This window comes from Zalophus californianus, chromosome 2 (genome assembly GCF_009762305.2).
Source record: "Zalophus californianus isolate mZalCal1 chromosome 2, mZalCal1.pri.v2, whole genome shotgun sequence".
Lineage (NCBI taxonomy): Eukaryota > Metazoa > Chordata > Mammalia > Carnivora > Otariidae > Zalophus > Zalophus californianus.
The window spans coordinates 55,518,387-55,541,311 of record NC_045596.1 but is presented as its reverse complement, the minus strand read 5'-3'; the positions used below and the strand labels follow the sequence as shown (position 1 = coordinate 55,541,311).

At 37.0% G+C, this 22,925-nt stretch overlaps 1 pseudogene; it reads left to right on the top strand.

The window, feature by feature from the left end:
- The first annotated feature begins 8,505 nt into the window (after positions 1-8,505).
- Positions 8,506-22,925, top strand: part of LOC113925563 — an 83,339-nt pseudogene continuing 68,919 nt past the window's right edge.

Here is a 22,925-nt window from a genome sequence, read left to right as displayed (position 1 = left end):
TTTCTAGCCTTGTTTACTTATTTGTATGAAAGAAAAACCCTTTTTGTGTTAACTCCCCCCATCCCCATTCTCAGCTTTACTGAAGCATAACTGACAAATACAAATTGTATATATTTAAGACGTGCAATGTGATGATTTGATGTAAGTATACACTGTGACATGATTACCACAATCAGGCTAATGAACACTTGTATCACCTCACATAGTTATCCCCCCTTTTCTGTGTGTGTCGTGAGAACACTGAAGGTCCACTCTTCTAGCACATTTCAAATATACAATACAGTGCTATTTACTATAGTCACCATCGTGTATGTTAGATCCCCAGAATTTATTCATTTTATAAACTGGAAGTTTGTACCCTTGACCAATATCTCCCCATTGTCCCCTACCTTCCAGGCCCCTGATAACCACCATTCTCCTCTCTGCTTCTATGAGTCTGACTTTTCAATTCCACATGTAAGATCATACAGTATTTATCTTGCCTAACTCTTAAAATGCTTGCTAGTCTCATAGAACTCAATGTTCTACCTAGTGCAATAGTCCCCCCACCCCACCAAGGCCCCCCAGCAGCTTGCAATACTTTTTCAAATAAAGTCCCTCCTTACTAAGTCCAGATCTGTTTTTGGTTTGGGGTTTTCTTTTTTGACAGTACAATATTACAATCTAGAAAGAATATTCTCCCTGACACTGCCTGGGTAAATTTCTTTTTTTTTTTTTTTTTTGAAATATTAATCTGACCTTGATATTCTCATGTTCCCATGCTCTAAATATTGGATTAATTGCTGTCGCCCAATCCTCAAATACCAGCCCTGAACTTTCACTGTCTTTTATAGCTCCCTACTTCTAAGTACATATATACCTTATAATTCTTAGATAAAAGAAGAAACTTTTGATGTACTATAGAAGTACGTTTTCTTTCTCAAATCTGTGCAAAGGCATAAAAGTCCTAGATTACTTTAGTGTCTTCTGTAATATTTTGCTAAAATGCAGTGTTTGTCTCTTAATCTATATCACATATCTTGGCCTATGTTGCTGAAACCTTTATTTAATCAGATAGGTTCATTTGGAAAAATTTAACTTTATTTTTTAGGACTCCTTTTTTAGCTGGCATTTTTGGAAAAAACAGACAACTGCAAAACATCAGTGACTTCCACTGAGAAAAATTAATTTCTTGATCATGCTGCTTGAGGGCTGCCACTCAATTATGGCATAGCTGGGCTCTGCTGAATTTCACGTGTCTTCTCATTGGGGTACTGAAGATGAAGGAAGAAATATTATCTGGGACATTATGTTCTTATTGTAAATGATTAGAGCAAGAGTGACAGCCAAAACACGCAAAGATATTCCAAGCTTTTGTTCAGACATAGCCTATTGTCATGTCTGTTCATATTCAACTGGACAAAGCAAGAGGTCAGTTTTAAGATTATTGGAGTAGAGAACTATATTCTACCTGCAAGTAGCAAGGGCAGTACATTAGTTTCCTTGGGCTGCCATAGCAAAGTACTACAAACCGAGAGACTTAAAACAACAGAAATTTATTCTCTCCCAGTTCTGGAGGCTCGAAGTCCAAAATCGAGATGTCAACAAGGCTATGCTTCCTTTGAGACTGTGGGCAGAATCCTTCCTTGCTTCTTCCTTCCTTCTGGTGGCGTCCATCAAGACTTGGTATTCCTTGGCTTGCAGACTGTAACTCCAGTCTTTACCTCTGTCTTCACGTAGAGTCCTTTCCTTGTAGCTTTACCATTGTCTTCTTATAAGGACATTATTGTATTGGATTAGCCCTCCCACCCCCACTACGGTAAGATATTATCTTGACTAGTTGCATCTGTAATGACCCTGAAGTACTAGGGGTTAGAACTTCAATATCTATTCTGGGGAGACACAATTCAACCTATAACAGGTAGGGAGGGGAATACTTTCTTATAAACGAATTATAAATCTACCACCATTTTTCTTCCTTCTGCCCTGTCTCTGACCTTTCAAGAGTATAAACTATAAAATTTGCCAGAAATTGAGATAGAGAGTGGGTTGAGATTCAAGATGGAATCCTTTCCTAAGAAGTGGCTGAAGTAGTAGAAAGTGGGATGACTACAGAGTGGAGATCAGAGCAGAAACCCACAGGTGCTGGGCACTGGCATGAGTGTAAGCTATTTCTGTGGCTTCAGATCTTCAGGACTTGCCCCTGGAGTACCAGTCCCCTGGTCTAGTTGTCACTAAGAAAGATTCTTGAGAGGGTGGGTGGGTGGGTCAGGGGTGGGGGGGGGCAATTCAAACATGGGAATTATACCCAAGTCTCTGCACATGGAATCAAAAGCCCTTAAGTAGGTGAGAATGATTTTGGTGCTATGTCTTACCCCTTTAAGAACTGACTCAAGTCTAACTAGGTGATTTCATCAGAGATAGAACTATAGGGAATTGGAAAAAGATAAGAGACATGACGCAATGTCATGATTCAATATTTTTAAATGTCACCAGGTGCCACCAGGTTTGAGAATTACTGGACTAGACAAAGCAACTGGGAGAAGTCTGATAAGTAATCTGCTCCCACCCCTCAAAAGGATTTCTTATGTTTCATCACAGAGAACAACAGAAATCTGATAGAAGTCCTATAAGGATACACCTAAATCCCAGTCCAAGTCTTTCTGGTTTCCAGAGGTGTGGCATCTTCCCATGCCCTGAGGCCAATCCTGCTAGGGCTGAGGAGGAAGTGAGAAGTGGAGGGACAAAGCTAGGGGTGGTGCGAAGAGATTAAGGGTATTTAGCTGCTGCAGTCCTTTGGCACAGGGGTCTATGAATGAGTTCTTGGATTAGTTGATTTAGGTTCAAAACCCAAGTCAGCCACCTAGTGGCTATAAATTTGTGCAACATAACTAACCTCACTGGGCTTCATTTTTTTGTCTAAAATGAGGATAATAGCACTAGTTTGTAAGTCTGTTGTGAGGATGAAAAGAGATAATCTATGTACAGTACTTAGCAGTTTCTGAGAAGCAATAAGTCCTTGTGAAACGTTAGATATTATTATCATTATTTAGCTATTTCACAGTTTAACAAATTAAGTAAAGGACTTTTTCTTATGACCCCAAATCTGCTTTATATACCAGATTTCTCACATATTTTTTTCATGTATTTGGATCTTCATCTGAGTACCTTATTTCCTCTCAGATAGGAATTAGACTTGCTTTCTTTCTTTTTTTTTTTAAGATTTTATTTATTTATTTGACAGAGAGAGACACAGCGAAAGAGAGAACACAAGCAGGGGGAATGCGAGAGGGAGAAACAGGCTTCCTACTGAGCAGAGAGCCTGACATGGGGCTCGATCCCAGGACCCTGGGATCATGACCAGAGCCAAAGGTAGACGCTTAACGACTGAGCCACCCAGGCGCCCCTAGTCTTGCTTTTTTTCTTTCAGTCTGGGAATTAGTCCTGCTCCTGATCTCCAGGCTTGTTGCAACACGTCTACCACCTGCTTAGCATTTTCCCAACCTGTCTGGAGGCTGTCAACGTACTGCCTGACACTTAGAATACCATAGATTCTTCCATGCTCCAATTCCTGACTCCTGACACCCACATATCTATTACCTATTACACCATGCTCTCTCCATTCCACCGTCCTAGCACCTTCTGCCTATCTGATGTGTAATTATTATTACTTATTTTTATCAAGATATCTAACTCAAATCTAATTCATTTTAAAGATGAAGAATATACCTTATTGAAAGGGTTTATGATTAGCCCATCTTCTCTCTCTCTTTACCCTGAAGCTTCTTCTTATAGCTGGATTCCAGTACCACAGTATCATCACTCCAGTATCTACCTGCTGACCAAGTCACAGAATACAGTTCTAGGACATACCTCCATGTGATAAATGTGATGATCACAGGTAACTCTACATAAACTGCGTAGCACATAGTAGGTAAAACTGCATGGCACATAGTAAGGATATTTCTATTTCTTCCTCTTCCAGTCATTGTTGCTGCCACAGATGCATGAGTAAGGAAACAGCCCAGTAACTAGATGTAGGTTAACATGGTACCAGTAACAAGGTTGAGTTATTACAAAATAAGTATACTATTAATATTTTCTCAAAATATTTTATATTTTCCCAAGGACTTGGAGTAGAGAGCTCGAGAAGGGTTCAAGTGAAAAAACAAACCTACATATTGGTATTGTCTTCACGAATTAGACTCATTGAGGAGGAAACGAATCAAAACAATAAAAGAAAAATATGATTTCACAATCTTCCCACCTGCTGATACTTGCTTGAATTCAAGAGAAAGAAATCCCCACAAAATAAATAGATTCACAAAAAATTAAGTGATAATATGAGGATTTTCAAAAGTCTTTACCAAATGATGAGTGCCATTTTTTAAAATATAGCAATAATACACTAATTATGTGATGGCACAGGTAGTAAAAGAATGAATTATAGTCTATTTTACATGCAGTTTATTATTTTTTAAGTGTACAAGGTTGTTAAAATAATTGGATAAGTCTAATTTGGAATTAACAAAGTAATTTATAGGCCAAAACTCCTGTTTTTAGCTTTAAAACTAACTCTAGAGGCACCTGGGTGGCTCAGTTGGTTAAGCATCTGACTTTGGCTCAGGTCATGATCTCGGGGTTGCGGGATCGGCTGGCATCAGTCCTGTGTCAGGCTCCAGTGGGGAGTCTGCTTCTCCCTCTTTCTCTGCTGCTCCCCCCACTCATGCTTTCTCTGTCTCTCTCTCAAATAAATAAATAAAATCTTTAAAGAAAAAAACTAACTCTAACAATTGGATAAGAAAACTACATCTGATAGGAATGACAATGAAAAGATAAACTAATAAATTTGACATTGACAAAATATGAATTCAAGATTTTCTTTTACTAAGATTAAACAAAGATGCTGAGTTTTGTAATTTATTTTAAAATTCACGACATTAAGTTATCTGGCATTTCGAAGTACCCATATGCTCAATTACATGCTACTAAAAAGTTAGTGGAACTGGAGATCAACAGTTCTTAGACTTATCAGAGAAAGGGGGTCACAGGGCAAACTGCAGCCCCCAAAACTGGAGAGGCAGAATACATAGAATGAAAGCCAATGAGAGTAGAAGCCACTGGAACCTTAAACTGGTAGGAACAATTAAATGGTAACTGGTGAAATGCTGGAGGCTGAGTGTGGTTGAGTTTAAGAGTTAAAAACTCCAGGGGGCCCAGTCCTAGAGCGGCTCCATGCTTTCTGTGAATTTTACTTCTGGGAGTCTCACCAGCTTATCATGGTGAAGAATGAATGGAGAAAAATCCCCCTGAGCTTCAGGCAGAAGTTGGGGGGGGAATAACCATTTAAAAATAAACCTAGAGTGTTCACCACCACAAAGTCTTACTCACTTCTGAAAAAAGATGTTTATCAGAGATTTATCTAACCCGGAAGAAGGGAAATACTTAACTACAGCCCCTCTGGCCTTTCTGTCTCATAAATGGGGAGACGGAAGACAAAAGAGAAGATAAAACAAGGACATTAGATAAAATTGAGATCTGTGACGCTACAACACACATATCCCAAACTGAGAACACTGAATGCCGGTGATGATGTGGATCAATGGTAATTTTTATTCACTGCTGGTGGGAATACAAAACAGTACAGCCATCTCGGCAGTTACTTACAAAGCTAAATGTAGTCTTACCATATAATCCAGCAATCGAACTCCCAAGTATTTACCCGAGTGAGGTAAAAACTTCTGTCTACACAAAATCCTGCACATTAATGTTTATAGCAGCTTTGATCATAATTGCAAAAATTGGAAGCAGCCAAGATGTCCTTCAGTAGGTGAGGGGATAAGCAAACTGTGGTATATTCAGACAATTGGATGATATTGAGCAATAAAAAGAAATTAGCTATCAAGTCACCAAAAGACATGGAAGAACCCTGAATGTATATTGCTCAAAGAAGCCAGTCTGGGGGCGCCTGGGTGGCTCAGTCGTTAAGCGTCTGCCTTCGGCTCAGGTCATGATCCCGGAGTCCTGGGATCGAGCCCCACATCAGGCTCCCTGCTCCATGGGAAGCCTGCTTCTCCCTCTCCCACTCCCCCTGCTTGTGTTCCCTCTCTCGCTGTGTCTCTCTCTGTCAAATAAATAAACAAAATCTTTAAAAACAAAAAACAAAAAACAAAGAAGCCAGTCTGAAAAGTCTACATAACTGTTTGATTCCAACTCTGTAACATTCTGGAAAAGGCAAAATTACGGAGGCAGTAAAAAGATCAGTGGTTGTCAGAAGTTCAGGGGAGGGGAGGCAGGATTGATAGGTGGAGCCCAAGAGTTTTTAAGGGGATGAAACTATTCCAAATGATGCTGTAATGGTGGGCCCAAGACATTATGCATTTGTCAACACCCATAGAACTTTACTATACAAAAAGGAAATCTTAATGTAAACTATGGACTTTATTTAATACTAATGTATCAAATATTGGTTCATCAATTCTAATAAAGATGCCACACTAATGCAAGATATTAATAAATAGGGGAAATTGTGCAGGGGAGTAGAGCTGTATCAGACCTCTCTGTACTATCTGCTCAATTTCTTTGTAAACCCGAAACTGTTCTAAAAAATAAAGTCTACTAACAATAATAGTTAAAAAAACAGTCACCTATTTTTTCACAATTAATATTGAAATCTTGTCATTTACAAAACAGACCCTCAAACTTGACCCAAAAGAAATAAGTATGTGATACAGAAGAAAAAGGGAAAGCTCAGCAGTCTCACATAAGGAGCAACTGTTGCCTTAGGAACATTTCGTCACCCAGATAAGCCCATCTCGCATTTGTTTTCAGTGTTTTGGAGAATGACAATGGTATGATAGCAATTCTGCCCAAAATCTACGAGTCAAGATAAACATTTAAAAAAATAGGTCCTCATCTGGGTTTTCATTTTTTCCTAGAATGAGGGTACAAAGGAGGGAAGCTCAGACCACGGACCCAATCACTTTGTAACTTCTGTACTCATTGCTCATGGAGAAAGATGAAGGTTACATAAGATGGCCATTTTGCCTATTGTTTTATTTTGATCAGCAAGTGAATCTTCATCATTCATAAGATTTTCTAAGGCTGAATGTGTTTTGGCCTTTTGAGGTTACCAACATCACATGATTTTGAACTGTTTACAAGTGAAAGATAAGAGAGATGGCTTGAAGGTTAAACCTGCTAAGGTTAGCTGGTATTTGTATCCTGACTTTTTGGATAAAAGATTATTTTTGGTAAACAATAAAGGAAGTCTCACAGATCCTTATTATTTAAAAAAAATAGTAAAAAGTTAAGCTATGCAACAGGGTTAAAAATGATCAACTATATTAAATGTCTATATTTAATGATTAATTTTTTTTGAATGATCAAGTGCTTCTAACACACATTTTATTTAACTAAAAAAATAATAAATAAATAAAATGACCAACTACAGAAAACCAAATAACATAAAATCTATATTCGAGCCTCTATTACTCCTGCTGTACCTTGATTTTTGTATCATGAAAAGTCTCATTTCTCAAAAACCATGCAACTGTTCGTTTTTACTTTTGGTGGGGCTGGATATTAGTGACTTCTGTAAATAACAATTATGTTTTTTTTTTAACTTTTGTCTCAAACACATCAGCCACTTTCATTCAGTTAGTATGCATTCAGTGCTTGGCCGGCTCCATGCCATGCAACATGCTAATTACTGAGTAAAACCCCTTTCTCTAAGTTATGTCCTGTTAGGAAGCTGCACAAGTAAATTTTAATTACAGCACAGTGGTAAGTGTTAATGAGTAGAGTGTAGGGTTTGAAGGTCACTCAGAGGGATGCTCAGTTCTGCAAGAGTCATGGCAGGCGTTTTAAAGGAAGTGCCATCTCATGAAAATCAAGAAACAAATGAGAAGGAATCAGGTCTGAAACTAACTGGGTTGGAGGTACTGATGAGGTTAGAGAGGTGGGAGCAAGGGAGAATTTCCTCAGCTGAAGACAGAGCAGGTGCAGAGGCCTGAAAAGAAGAAAGGTGAAGGATTCTTGGGCTCCACACACCTTTAGACTTTTATTTTTCATATTCTCTTATCTAAATTCTAATGGTGTCAATGGTTAACTTTACATGGAAATTCCATACTATCCTGTTATGCATGTGACTGGGTGCAGAGAGAAGTGAGATTTTTAAAATAATAATTCAAAGGTGAGTGATGCCTACGCTCTTTCCTTAGCTGTCATCTGTTTTTGATTTTCAGGGCTGCTTCAGAGTTCAAAGTGAAGATCTTAAGTAGGAGGTGTTTTCCAATTGCCTTGTTAGGACACAACCAGGCACTACAAAGCCTTCTTTGACAGCTCTCAGTAAACTGAGCTAGGTCTCCTGCTCCAGCGTCCTCACTGCCCTCCTATTGCTTTTCTCCCCCCTCCTTTTCTTCTCTCCTCTCATTCCCCCGGGGAAGGTTATTCTTTTGAAGGTCAATTTCACTGTATTATTCATCAGAGAGTAAATAAAAGACCCCCCCCTTCCAAGCTCTCTTATATTTTGCTCCAAACCCCTTCTCCCTCATTTCCGCTTCATTTCCTCTCCCTCCCTCTCCCCAACCCATTGATTGCTGTTGGCAAATTTGATTATGAGCCAAGAATGAAAAATAACAGCAGAGGCTTTTTACATCTCTGTATGAGTGAGCATGACTCTGTGGCTAAATGCATCAGCAGGTATGTGTAAGTATTTGTGATACTCCACTGCATCACAGACGCTAGAAAGCCAAGACCCACAAATTACTCTGCCTCCTTCTCTAGCATTGGGAATGAAAGCTCACCAGAAAATTTCAAATGCTTAAGTGGTTCTCATCTTTTTTGGCAGCCTAAAACCTGAGAGGAGATTGAAGAAAACTAAATTGGATCACCCAGTTTTTTCCCCAGGATCATCTGGACAGGTTGTATTTTTACTATTATTACTGATGTTAACATTTAGATTTTAGAAATAGGAAATTTAGATGCAAATTATGTATCACAAAGCTGTTAAAAATGGAAATACAGAGAGAATAAAGTCTTTATTAATACTTTAGTTACTTAATAGAGTAAAGCATTTTGAAGCCTTTTTTAAATCACTTGTCATAAAAAATAAATCTTGCATTATATAGTGCTTTGCTATTTAAAGAATTTTAACATAAAACTATGGTATCATAGTGACTCTGTAAGTTCTGCATGCTGGACATGTTCTCCATTTCACTAAGGAGGAAACAGCAAGCAGGGTAGAAACAAAGTGGAGACTGACTTCTAGTGTGGTGATCAGTTCTGTGAAATATGACAGAAGTAGTCAAATACCACCATAGGCCTATATATATAACTGTTATTTTTAAGTGAAAAACATCAAATAAATATAGCAGAAATCCAAGTCCTCGGCCAATCATAGTCAGGTATATTATTGGCAAAATAGTCGCTATTTTATCTAGGAGTCCTTAATAGAAACGAGAAAGCTCAGAGAGATTCGATCTAGCAATTAAATTTAACAAGTATTTTTGAGCATCTGCTTTGTGACATAGTGCTGAAGCTGGATATTGGCTACTTTCAACCATTTTCCCCAAACCTGAGTAAGTGGAAGATGGTAAGGACTAAGTGAGCTCTATTCATCAGCATTCACCATGTATCTCTGACACTTAACACTGTGTCTGGAAATGAGGTAGGCGCTCACACAGAGTATTTGCTGGGTGAGAGGCAGATTAGGGGATGGAGGAGGGAAGGATAGAGAAAGGGAGAAAGAAAACAGGAAGGAAAGAAGAAATAAGGAGGAAAAAGAAAAATTCTTTTTGAATGCAATTGAATTTATAAAGAACAGTTATAACAATTTTTCTTGGTTGGTGTTTCTAGACAATAGTGACCTTTATACTCAGAAAATAAAATTGACAATTTCTAACTGAAATGGATCTTTTGAGAAAGAAGAGAGCAGCTAGAGGATGAGTCCATACATTGTGATACGAGATAATTTACCAAGAGAAGTTAATAAAAAAAGAGATTTTATTATATGCCACTCAGTTTAACTCTGAGACCAAAATTGACCATGAAGGGGCAGCCAGAAGTCAGCCAAGTGCTGAAGGATAAATCAGCTACTCCCAATTGACTGTAAGCTAATATTTGCAAACTTGGCAGAATACCAAGAAAAATTGTTCACATGAATAAACAAATCAAGAGCCTGGGCAAGTAACACCTGTTATTCATATTTCTTCTAGTGAAAGATTCCTATTTCTGAGAGCAAGGAAGTTTGAAGGAACAAGCTGATTTATTTTATTATTTTATTTTATTTTATATCTCATTTTATTTTATTTTCTAAGATTTTTATTTATTTGAGAAAGAAAGAGAGAACATGAGTGGGGGGAGGGGTAGAGGGAGAGGGAGAAGCACACTCCCCAGTGAGCTGGGAGCCCGATGCAGGACTCTATCCCGGGACCCTGAGGTCATGACCTGAGCCGAAGGCAGACACTTAACTGACTGAACCACCCAGGTGCTCAACAAGCTGATTTACTAACAAGACTAATTTTTAATCAATATCTCATAATTTTGGTGAGATTACATCTAACATACCTGAGAGGGAGGTCTTCAAAAAGTTGAGTCTGCCATTACGGACTGGGATTTTTTTCATTTTTAGTTAGAACATGCAAGACTAGTATTCTGTGTTTCCAAAACACGTTAAGCCTTTCTTTAGTCAAAAACAAACAAAGGAAAAACTCTCTTTCATTGTGTCTCTCTTCTGGTGTGTGATCTGAGGCCAAAATGAAGTAAGTATCAGATTGGTTTGTCCCAATTTAGAGAAGCAAATAGAAGTCATGTTATATAAAAATCATATTGGACATTTACAGATTTGTGTAAAAATCATATTGGACATTTACAGATTTTACCCTCTCCAGTGAGAAAACAGATTACTAATTATCAGTTTGTCCAGATAATTTTATATTTATGAAATATATTCTTGGGAATTTTTTTCTCCATTCAATACATGCCCTCCTTAATACCCATCACCAGGCTAACACATCCCCCCATCCTCCTCCCCTCTAGAACCCTCAGTTTGTTTTTCAGAAGCCATAGTCTCTCATGGTTTTTCTCCCCTCTGATTCCCCCCCTTCATTTTTCCCTTCCTACTATTTTTTTTAACATATAATGTGTTATTTGTTTCAGAGGTACAGGTCTGTGATTCAACAGTCTTACACAATTCACAGTGCTCACCATAGCACATACCCTCCCCAATGTCTATCACCCAGCCACCCCATCCCTCCCACCCCCCACCACTCCAGCAACCCTCAACTTGTTTCCTGAGATTAAGAATTCCTCATATCAGTGAGGTCATATGATACATGTCTTTCTCTGATTGACTTATTTTGCTTAGCATAATACCCTCTGGTTCCATCCACGTCATTGCAAATGGCAAGATTTCATTTTTTGATGGCTGCATAATATTCCAGTGTGTGTGTGTGTGTGTGTGTGTGTGTGTGTGTGTGTGTGTGTCACATCTTCTTTATCCATTCATCTGTTGATGGACATCTAGGCTCTTTCCACAGTTTGGCTATTGTGGACACTGCTGCTATAAAAATTGGGGTGCACATACCCCTTCAGATCACTACGTTTGTATCGTTGTGGTAAATATCCAGTAGTGTAATTGCTGGTCGTAGGGTGAGCTCTATTTTCAACTTTTTGAGGAACATCCATACTGTTTTCCAGAGTGGCTGCACCAGCTTGTATTCCCACCAACAGTGTAGGAGTGTTCCCCTTTCTCCGCATCCTCGCCAACATCTGTTGTTTCCTGACTTGTTAATTTTAGCCATTCTGACTGGTGTAAGGTGGTATCTCATTGAGGTTTTGATTTGTATTTCCCTGATGCCAAGCGATGTTGAGCACTTTTTCATGTGTCTGTTGGCCATTTGGATGTCTTCTTTGGAAAAATATCTCTTCGTGTCTTCTGCCCATTTCTTGATTGGATTATTTGTTCTATGGGTGTTGAGTTTGATAAGTTCTTTATAGATTTTGGATACTAGCCCTTTATCTGATATGTCATTTGCAAATATCTTCTCCCATTCTGTTGGTTGTCTTTTGGTTTTGTGGACTGTTTCCTTTTGCTCTGCAAAAGCATTTTGTCTTGATGAAGTCCCAATAGTTCATTTTTGCCCTTGCTTCCCTTGCCTTTGGGGATATTTCTAGGAAGAAGTTGCTGTGGTTGAGGTCGAAGAGGTTGCTGCCTGTGTTCACCTCTAGGATTTTGATGGATTCCTGTCTCACATTTAGGTCTATCATCCATTTTGAGTCTATTTCTGTGTGTGGTGTAGGAAATGGTCCAGTTTCGTTCTTCTGCACGTGGCTGTCCAATTGTCCCAACACCATTTGTTGAAGAGACTTTTTTCCATTGGACTTTCTTTCCTGCTTTGTCGAAGATTAGTTGGCCATAGAGTTGAGGGTCCATTTCTGGGTTCTCTCTTCTGTTCCATTGATCTATGTGTCTGTTTTTGTGCCAGTACCATACTGTCTTGATGATTACAGCTTTATAATAGAGCTTGAAGTCCAGAATTGTGATGCTACCGGCTTTGCCTTTCTTTTTCAACATTCCTCTGGCTATTCGGGGTCTTTTCTGGTTCCACGCAAATTTTAGGATTATTTGACACTGCCCACTTGGAGAGAATGTCAGATCCCACAGGTTAAGGGCTCAGTCCCACAAGACTTCCCCCCACTTCTGATGCCAATCAAGAGTAGTAGGTCCCTGGTTACCCACAACTTCTGTCTGACTTGGCTACAAATTAGAGGTTCGCATAACCTCCCCCTTGGAGTTAATTATTTGCCAGAGAGGCTCACAGAACTCAGGGAAACACTTACTTATATTTATCCGATTATTAAAGGATATGATAAAGGAAACAGATGAAAGGCAGATGAACAGATGCATAAGGACGGTCTGGGAGGTTCTGGAGTTCAGAAGCTTCTGCCCTCCATGGAATTGGGTGGCATTACCTTTCTCATCAACCTGGAAGCTCTGTGAACTCTACACTTTGGGGATTTTTGTAGAGGCTTCATCACTTAGTAGTCATTACCTATCATTAACTTCATTTTGAGCCCCTCTCTTTTCTCACAGAGGATGGTGAGTGGAGCTGAAAATTCCAAGCTTCTCATCATGGCTTGGTTTTTCAGATGACCAGCTGCCACCCAGGAGCCATCCAGGAGCTCACCCAGAGTCACCTCCTTGGAACAAAAGATATTGCTGTCGCCCAGAAATTCCAAGGGTTTAGTGCCCTGGGTCAGGACCCAGGGTCAAAGACCAAATGTTAGAACAAACTGGCATCCATACATGGAAGGCAAGAAGAGACCAAAGAAAAAGGCAGGCCCCTCCAGGTTGCATTCCAGAGTTCCATTCAGCTAATATGCAAAAAGAAGTAGGAAGAGTATTAAATTAGATTGGAAAAGTTTAATATGGCTAATGATAGCTTTGATAAGAAAAGAAAGTTCACTTTTTTGGGGAGAGGGGAGTAATTGGAGGATTTTCGAGCAGGACCTTAAAAATGAGAGCCATATTTCTGTTTTTTTAAAGATTTTATTTATTTATTTAAGAGAGCAAGATAGTGAAGAGCCATATTTCTTAAAATAAATGAGAATATTTCTTTAAAATTGTTTGAAAGTGTAGAAATTTGAAGAGTTAAGACAAGCCAGTAAGCCAAACCAAATCCAGTAAACAGCGAAGAGTCATGAATAGTCTTCCCTAATGGCATTGATCAGGTGCCTGTGGGAAGGAGTGGAGAGACCACAGGGATTTGGAGTTTATTTCTGCAGATCTTTTCCTGCAGCACTCAGTATCAGACCTAGAAGAGACCATAAAGATCCCAACCCCACTTGTTTATTGGACAGAAAATTTAGAATGAAAATTGGTGCTTTGCACAAGATGATAGAACTTTTTAGTGTCACACTGGCAATGAAAACCAAGGCTTCCTGATTGCTATTTCTGATTGGTGCTTCTTCTGTATGTAATATGGAAGCTCAACCATGTTGATGAAGATTATATTTTTACTGAGATAAATGTGCATTTAGGAGACCCTCAGTAAACATGTTTTTTCCTCTAAGATTGCATGAAATTTGTGACATTAAAATGAGTTGTTATATGTGAAAATGGCATGAAAAATGAAAAGTGAGAACTAGCCCTGAGCAACTGTACAAAAGATGCTGTCACTTCAGGTTACTGAAGAATTTTTCTTCTTTATAATTTCATACATTTCATACACTTTCTACAATGAATATGTATTATGTTTGTAGTTGAAAACCTAAGCGTTTTCTTTCTACATCTTGATGAGACTATGTTTGAAAAAAATTAAGAGATTTCATATATAATTTCACCCTTTTAGATGATCTATCTTTGCCGGAATGCCAAAGATGTGGTCGTTTCTTCTTGTTATTTCTTTCTAATGATAACTGTTCATCCAGATCCTGGATCTTTTCAAGAGTTTGTGGAAAAATCCATGAATGGACAAGGTAAGAGCAGCTTCTTTACTCTCAACTCTTTCAAGGTAAATGATACAAGACAAATGACATCTCTGAGAAAAAATTTTTGTTGTCTGTTCTGGTCTGTTATCTTTTCTGATCCTTAATTAAGACACAGAAATTCTAGAAGCCTTTGAACTCCAGAGCGAGCATAGAGTTTCCAGATGTGGATGGCAAATTGCAGAATTTGGACACTCCAGTTCAGTGCCTAAAAATAAATATATAAAAGTATGTTTGGAGGTTGGAAGGAACAGATTTTCCTCTCTATGACAGAGATTCAGTGTCCAATTTTCTCTCATTTCTTTTTATTAGAAAAGTATTTCATGGCATTACAACTCTACTGAATAAGGGGGCAAGGAAATAGAGAAGAGAGAATGCCCACTTGTTTCCAAGGAAAATTTCAAGTGCTTTCTGGGTTCAGAATTCACAAAGAAGTCTGAATATCTACAAAGTTCTTATTCTTTCCACCCAGGGTACAGTCTGAATGTTTCAACTAGATTTCTCAGAACCATGTAAGAGTTACTTGAGCAGAAAATCTGGGAGATTTTACCTTTTTATTTAACTCCAGACAACAGCAACTATTTAAAGTTGAGGAAGAAAGGGTTCAGGAGAGTCCACTATTATCTAAAGAAGGCCATTCTTATCCTGTAGTAATAATTGCAAGAAAAATGAAAATAATATCATCTTTATATCTATAGGAAATACCATGGACTTAATAAAAGTAGAATATATGTACTTTGTTGCATTTTGGAAAAAAAAATTATGCTAAACAGTTGCCTCAAGACCATCAAAACCCCCATTGTGAGGCAGAGAAAGATAATGTTGCATCTCTGCAAAATGGATGAATAAGGCACTATAAATATAATCATATAACTTTTTCTGTTAGGAACAACTGTCAATAGAATCAAAGAACAGAAGGGGTAGGCAATGACAATGCAAAGCAGAATACTTTGACGTGGACAACATTATATTATTCTGTCAGCTTCTTATTGGGTGAAACACTGGGATATGCATGAGACAAGATAAGAGAGGCAAGAGACAGAGAGAGACGGCATTTTAGCATATCATATCATCATCAGAATCTTCTAACTTTTTTGAGATGAGACGAACACTAAAGGTCCCTAACAAAACACTCCTACTATATAAACTGCAGGTAGTATAATAAAAAATTGTATAGTTACTGGCTTTAGTTGCCAAAGATAATTTGTAAACAGTCAATTTGAGACCTAGACTGAATTCAGATTATAAGATCATTAATAGTTCCACTCACTGCACTCTCTTTACTGACAGTTTGATTATACACACACACACACACACACACACACACACACACACACACACTTAAATGTTCTTATAAAGCTCTGAATCAAGTTAATGGGAGGATATTTCCTTCACTTTTTCTGTGTCACAAACCATGTCATAATGAAAATTTAGAATATGTTTCTGTACATGGATAACTCAACATACTTTGCCTCTCTTGCTGCAGAGAAATTTGCTTAAGATGTGTGACAGCAGGGCACCTGCGTGGCTCAGTTGATTAAGTGTCTGCCTTCAGCTCAGGTCATGATCTCAGGGTCCTGGAATCGAGTCCCGCATCCGCCTCCCTGCTCAGCAGGGAGTCTACTTCTCCCTCTCCCTCAGCCTCTCCTCCTGCTGGTGCTTTCTCTCTCTCTCTCTCCTTCTCATTCTCTCTTTCATGCTCACTCTCCCCCTCTCTCAAATAAATAAATAAAATCTTAAAAAAAAGGATGTGTGACTGATCTCTAGTTTTAATTCCATGATCATTTATTTATATTTATTTATTGCTACTGTTGTTTGAATACTGATTTTCAAACTGTATAAAGATGATATTATGCCCTTACATTGTTTTTATCTCTAACTTTAGTGCCATATGGTTCCTGGTATAAACATGCAAAATCTTGGTGGGAAAAGAGAAATAATCCACATGTGCTATTTCTTTTCTAGGAAGACATGAAGGACGTGAGAAATTGAAAACATATGGGCTATTGTACACCTGAGACTAATATAACACTTTATGTTATTAAAATAAACACTTTAGAAAAAGAAAACATATGGGCAACTTAGTAATTTCTAAAATTTTAGCATTTGACAACACTCTAGATATAAAAATCTGTCTTTAAATAGATGATGCAGCCACCTCCAAAAGTTATAATAATCCAGATACTTTAGCATAGATTTGAAGCTAATAAATAAAACTCTTCTGTGAATGAATATATTGAAGCCCAAGTCTCAAAAAATTATCAAAGATAAAATTTAAAAGAACCTGAGTTCATAAAATAAAACAAGACAGCAGACAGACAAGTAAATAAAATGATGAGAATAAAGACTTATATGGGAATTTACAGGAGCAAAAATAGGGTCATCTTACTCAAATTGCAATAGTCAGGGAAATCATGCCAAAGAAGTTAATACTTAAGCTGAAGTTTGACAGGCAAGTTGTAATTTGTAGGACAGAAAATTTAAGAGTAGCATTCTTTGTAAAGGGAACTATACACCAAAACAAGCATTATAGTTGGTATTGCGAAAAGTTGCATTGAGCGATTTAGCTGGATAATAGGGCACACAATAGAAGTGATATAGGGATGGGGATGTTTGTAGCTATGGTTCATATACATTGGATGTTCCATGTTGAGTATTTGAGTATTTATACCTTTTCTTAATCTTTTTGGTTACTGTCTTTCTTGGCATGTGCACCAATAAATTAGAAGAAAAAATGAAAACTATCTACATATTTTCAGCCCCAAACTTATTCTTTCACAGGGGACTCTAGTCTTTGAGAGTATATATTCATATTCATAGATAATGGTTATTGAGCATTTGCTAAGCATCAGGGACTACAATAAATATTTTATAAACATCATCTCATTTGGTGTTCTAACACTCTTTGAAGCAAATTTTATATCCATCTTATGGTTATGGGAAATTATGCCTAGAGAAGTTAAAAAAAACCCACTTCTCCAAGAAGTGTTCTTCCTTGTTAGAAGCCTAATTCCAATACCAGTGAGGACAAAAGGGGAAATTTTTTTCTCTCTCTCTCTTTTTTTTAATCCAAATAGTAATGAATTTAACTTTAGTAATTGAGTCTTCAAAATATTTTTTCCTTCCTAGGATATCAGAAAAGAGGTGATCAAAGTGATACAATTTCTGGGAAGGCAGCCATCAGAGGAGTTGTGGACAAGATTGTACAACATACTTCTTTCCAGGAGATGAAGAACAATCCATCTACCAATTATACAACGCTACCAGATGAAATCATGAACCAAAATTTTCTCCCTTCATGAGAAAGGGTGAGATAGTCATGCAATTTGCCTCAATTGCTATAGGAAGTCACAAGTTGAAATAGTTATAGGCAAACACCTATTGAAGTCTGTTCTTGCTTATGGACCCAGTTTGTTTTCTTCAGAGTTGTTTCACATTTGAGCAATCTTTTTCCCGAGTTACCAGTTCTGTAGAGGCATTAAAATGGTATTGTTAATACTACTACTACTGACTAAATTGCTACTATTTGCTGATTACTTAGTATATGCAGCATATTAAGAATGGCCAGAAGCCACCCCAGCCTCACTATCAGCACTAATACCACATGCTACTAGCTGTCATTTTTAAACTCTGTGTGCCTTGGTGCTGCACCATGTATGTTAAATACATGTATATAATTGTGCTATGGTGAGCTCTGTGAATTGTGCAAGACTGTTGAATCACAGATCTGTACCTCTGAAACAAATAACACAATATATGTTAAAAAAAAAAAAGAAGAAGAAGATAGCAGCAGGGGAAGAATGAAGGGGGGGAAATTGGAGGGGGAGACGAACCATGAGAGACGATGGACTCTGAAAAACAAACTGAGGGTTCTAGAGGGGAGGGGGGTGGGAGGATGGGTTAGCCTGGTGATGGGTATTAAAGAGGGCATGTTCTGCATGGAACACTGGGTGTTAGACGCAAACAATGAATCATGGAACAGTACATCAAAAACTAATGATGCAATGTATGGTGATTAACATAACAATAAAAAATTTAAAAAATTAAAATTCTAATTCTCTTGAAATTCAAATGAGACACTCAAAAGAAAACTTCTATTATTATCTCACTTTGAGATGAGGAAACAAGCCTAGAACAATTGACTTTTCCTTGACCAAGTGGCAAACATTTTTCAAGACCAATTGGCAAATATCCAAACTCAGCACATTGTACAAATATGTACAGTTCTTTGTTTATCAGTTAACCTCATTAAAGCTATCTTAAAAAGATTAAGTTTCAAAGCACTTACTGCCAAATACAGCCTTGTTTAGCAAAATATCAAAATACAACGAGGTGACATTCTATTGGGAGGAGGAATGGTCTGAGGAGATGTGATCAGTTTATAAATCCAAAGCCATGTGGAATATGTGGAGCATTGGGACATCGGTCTATTGATATGTGAAGCAGAAACAGAATAGAGAAAATCTTGCTCTTCAAACTGAACTTTCAGTGACAGATCAGGAATTTTGAAGATAATAAGAATAACAAACCTGTCACTGGCACACACAGAAACCCCCTGAAAAGAGAGTTAACATACGGATTATATTTTAATTGTTTAGTTCTCAGATGATCTCAAGTCCACATGTATTTTTAAGATAATATAATGGACTTAAAATAGTTGTCATGCTTGGAAAGGGCTGCTTAGTGCTATTCTCTTAGACCCTACCCAATTCTCAAGATACACATTTTCTGTCTTTTGGGGTTATTTCACTGGGAAAGTTTAGAGCTCCTTGAACTAAGGAGGCAAGTGAACTGCTAACTTAAAATACTCCTTCTGCCAGGGGAAGTTTGGATGTGATGAAATGCAAAAGAAAAGGACCTGCTAGTCTTGCAATAACACAAGATGGGACATGCTGAGAAGCTTACCTGTCAGTGGCAGCAAAAAATGGAATGGAAGAAATGGATATGAAGAAATCTGAATGAGTATAAAATTCGATATTGAGGTTGAGGGACAACTTCCATATTTATGCTTTGGATACCTGGTGCTGCCATTAATCAGGTTATGGAAAAGTACACAAAAAACCCCTACAATTTTGTGGGGGAAGAAAATGGATTTAATTTTGAACTAGTTGAATTTGAGATAGGTGGCAATATCATGTAGGCAGTTGTCTATGGAGACTTAAGCCTGGATTTGAGTGTTAGTATGAAGATGATATTTAATATCTAGGAAGTGTGGCAAAATGTGGATCTTATCTTAGGAACTCCAACAGTTCAGGGGCAAATGGAGAAGAAAAATTAAATAAAGTAGCATAAGAGGAAAGAGTCAGAGAAAGAAATTTGCTGAGTTTTGTTTATTTGTTAACAATCAGGACAAACCTTTCTTTGCAAGCATACCATACTATGGTATATATTTTATTTTTATAATTGAATATTATAAGAATAAAATTTGATTAGGTGTTAATGAAAGTAATGAATATTAGAAAATTTCATGATTCTGGCTGGAAAAATATAATTATTATTTTCTATTTAAGCAATGTTGTTTTGCTTATGTCTCCTATTTTTCTGTATTTTATTGGTGATTTTTTCTTTTCTGTACTATGTTTATTATAACACTCAGTGCTTCCTTTCTCTAAATCAGGAGACACACAAGATCATGAAAAATTCACTATGTGCCTTTAGCAGAATATTATATCTCTAATTACTTTAGTAGAATATTATATCTTTAATTACTAAACTAAAAGTTCAAATCTAGGGATAAATTGATATGATTTGTATTCTTACACCTTGGAGAAAAGTCTAGGGATTTCTCAGCACTCTATTCAGTAATTATGATTTTTCAGAATCAAAGCTATTTTTAAAAAATGTGTAACACAGTTACATATTATGCAAAAATTGGAGAGTCTTGAAAATTATTAAGATTTTGTTGCGGTGAGATGAGAAGTAGAATTTCAATCTCTGAAGGGAACAATTGTTTATTTTTTAAATACCCATTTTGTCATGATTTTTTTCATTTAACATTATAGTTTATAATAACAGCTTTTTAATTTTGTAGTTTGTAAAACTGATAGTTGGTGTTGCCTACATATAACTAAACAAGAATAAACCAATGTATCTTTCTGACTTTAGCTGTTTAGTGAATCGGTGTATTGCAAATTGGCCTGACTGAAATTTAGATCAATCGTATTTCCCCACAGCTTGTCCAGAAATCTTTGTAACTTTCTTGGAGAAAGAAAGAGACTAAGATTTAATTTAAAATTCAGACAAGAACTTCAAACCCTCTGAGATTCTTTGTCATCTTCCCTGAGCTGGGCTTAACATCTGTGTGAGCTGGAGACAATTGAGAGCCTTGGACAGCATCACGTGGTGGGGTCACAGGGGTAGCCACTGTAGCTTTGGTTCTGTGCTTCCAGGAAAGTTAGTGTTTAAGGTTTCCTAATAATTAAATCTCTAGAACAATGCCTTCAGAACAAGGGCTAGATATTTAGAAACACTAATCCTTGTTGACTGACTGATTGATACCATGTAAAGACCAGAAAGTGCTTAGTAAGCATTTATTTATGACGGTTGTAACTGCACATAAATTGAACCATGCCATGCAGTTCCTTTATATGACTAAAGGAACACCTGAGAATTCAGGCTGGGCAACAAAATAAATAAAATAGTACTAGATTATAACCCACTGTATAAAATAAATATCCACAAATCCATGCTGATATAAATTAATTGAATAAGTAATTAAGTGTAGGAACATATATAAATATCCCATACAGAAGAATTCCATCTATGTATAACTCCCCATTCCATCTCTTAAGTGTAGGAGTCAATAGTGACTTCCTTCAAAAGAGTATGGAAAGGATGAAGGCTAGAATGGGGAGGGAAGTGTAACTTTACAGTGGAGAAACCTGGCAAATACTAGCTCAGCTAGTTGATCAATCTTCAATGATAAGACATATTCATAGAAAATACCCTTGGTATATGATGAAAATGGCTCTTAACCTTGCTGATCTTTCCCCCCAAAACCTATAACCATTGTATAACTGTAGAAAAAACATCAGATAAAACCAAATTGAAGGAAGGACAATACAACAAATACCTGACCAGTACTCCTCAGTTTTATCAAGGTGATCAAGAAGAGAAAAATCTGAGAATCTTGTCCTAGTCAAGAAGACTCTAAAGACACATGACTCCTAAGTATAATACGGTACCCTAGATGTGATCTTGGGACAAGAAAAGGAATTCGACTAACATTTATAAAATTCTAATAAAAAATGGACTTTAGTAAATAATAATGTATCAACTTTGATTCATTAGTGTGTAACAAATGTACCATGGAAGTATAAGAGGTTAATAAGAGGGGAAAATGGTTGCTGAACATACAGAAACTCTTTAGATCTTTCTTTCCTGCAATTATTGTTTTGTTTTTGTTTTTGTTTTTTCTGTAAAAGTCCAGATAGTAAATATTTCCAACTTGCAGGCTATATGGTCATCATTGCAACTATTCAACTCTGTCATTGTAGCTTGAAGGCAGCCATAGACAACAACACATAAATGAATGAGTGTGCCACGTGGTTAAAAGAAAATTTATTTACAAAAACAAATGGAAATGTAGATTTGGCCTGAGGGCCATAATTTGCCAACTTCTCCTCTAGATAATAACTTTTCTTTCTTCCATTTTTAGAAGTGTAGTGACACGGTCTATTTTTAGAAAGCCTAGGAATGCACCAAATGGTGTATTTCATGCATTACTTACTTGCTCTTTGTTGACTGTCTTTCAAAAATATACAAAACCATATTGCTAGAAGCAAGTGTCTTCTAGCTTATATTAAGTATACAAGTATATTAAGACAGTGTTGGAAGTTAAAATCTTTATCTAGAGTTAATCTGTACCAAAATTAAAAAACACATTTTTAAAAATACAAGTACTAAAATTAGAATGAGTACTATAGGGATTTTTGCTATTCTTTTTAATCACAAATAAAAAAATAGCTCCTCCACCATCAACAACAACTATGTCTATTTCCTTAAAATCTGAATTTTTCTTTTCTACGGATGAACAGTCTTTGGTATCTGAGTAATGCTAACCTCTCTACTGTGGACTGGATTCTTCAACTGTTATCTGTTCTAGCAATTGATACTCCTCCTCTGTATCCTCATTATTTTCTCTTCTTACATGACCAATTCCCATCAGCAAAAATGTTATACTATCTTACAACTTAAAACAAAACAAGTATTTGCATCAAATATCTTCCAGATAGTCCTACATTTTCCTGTTCTTTACGTTGGAAACATTCGAGAGTTATCTATAATCACTGTATCCAGTTTTTCCCTTTACTCTTCTCCTACTGTGTCTTTTTCTGAATGTTTCATTAAATTATTTTACTAAGCATTTACAAATATGAAGAACATAATTATTCATACACACATATGCATTTGTATAAATATACATATATTTATTTATTTCTAAGTCTGAGTATATA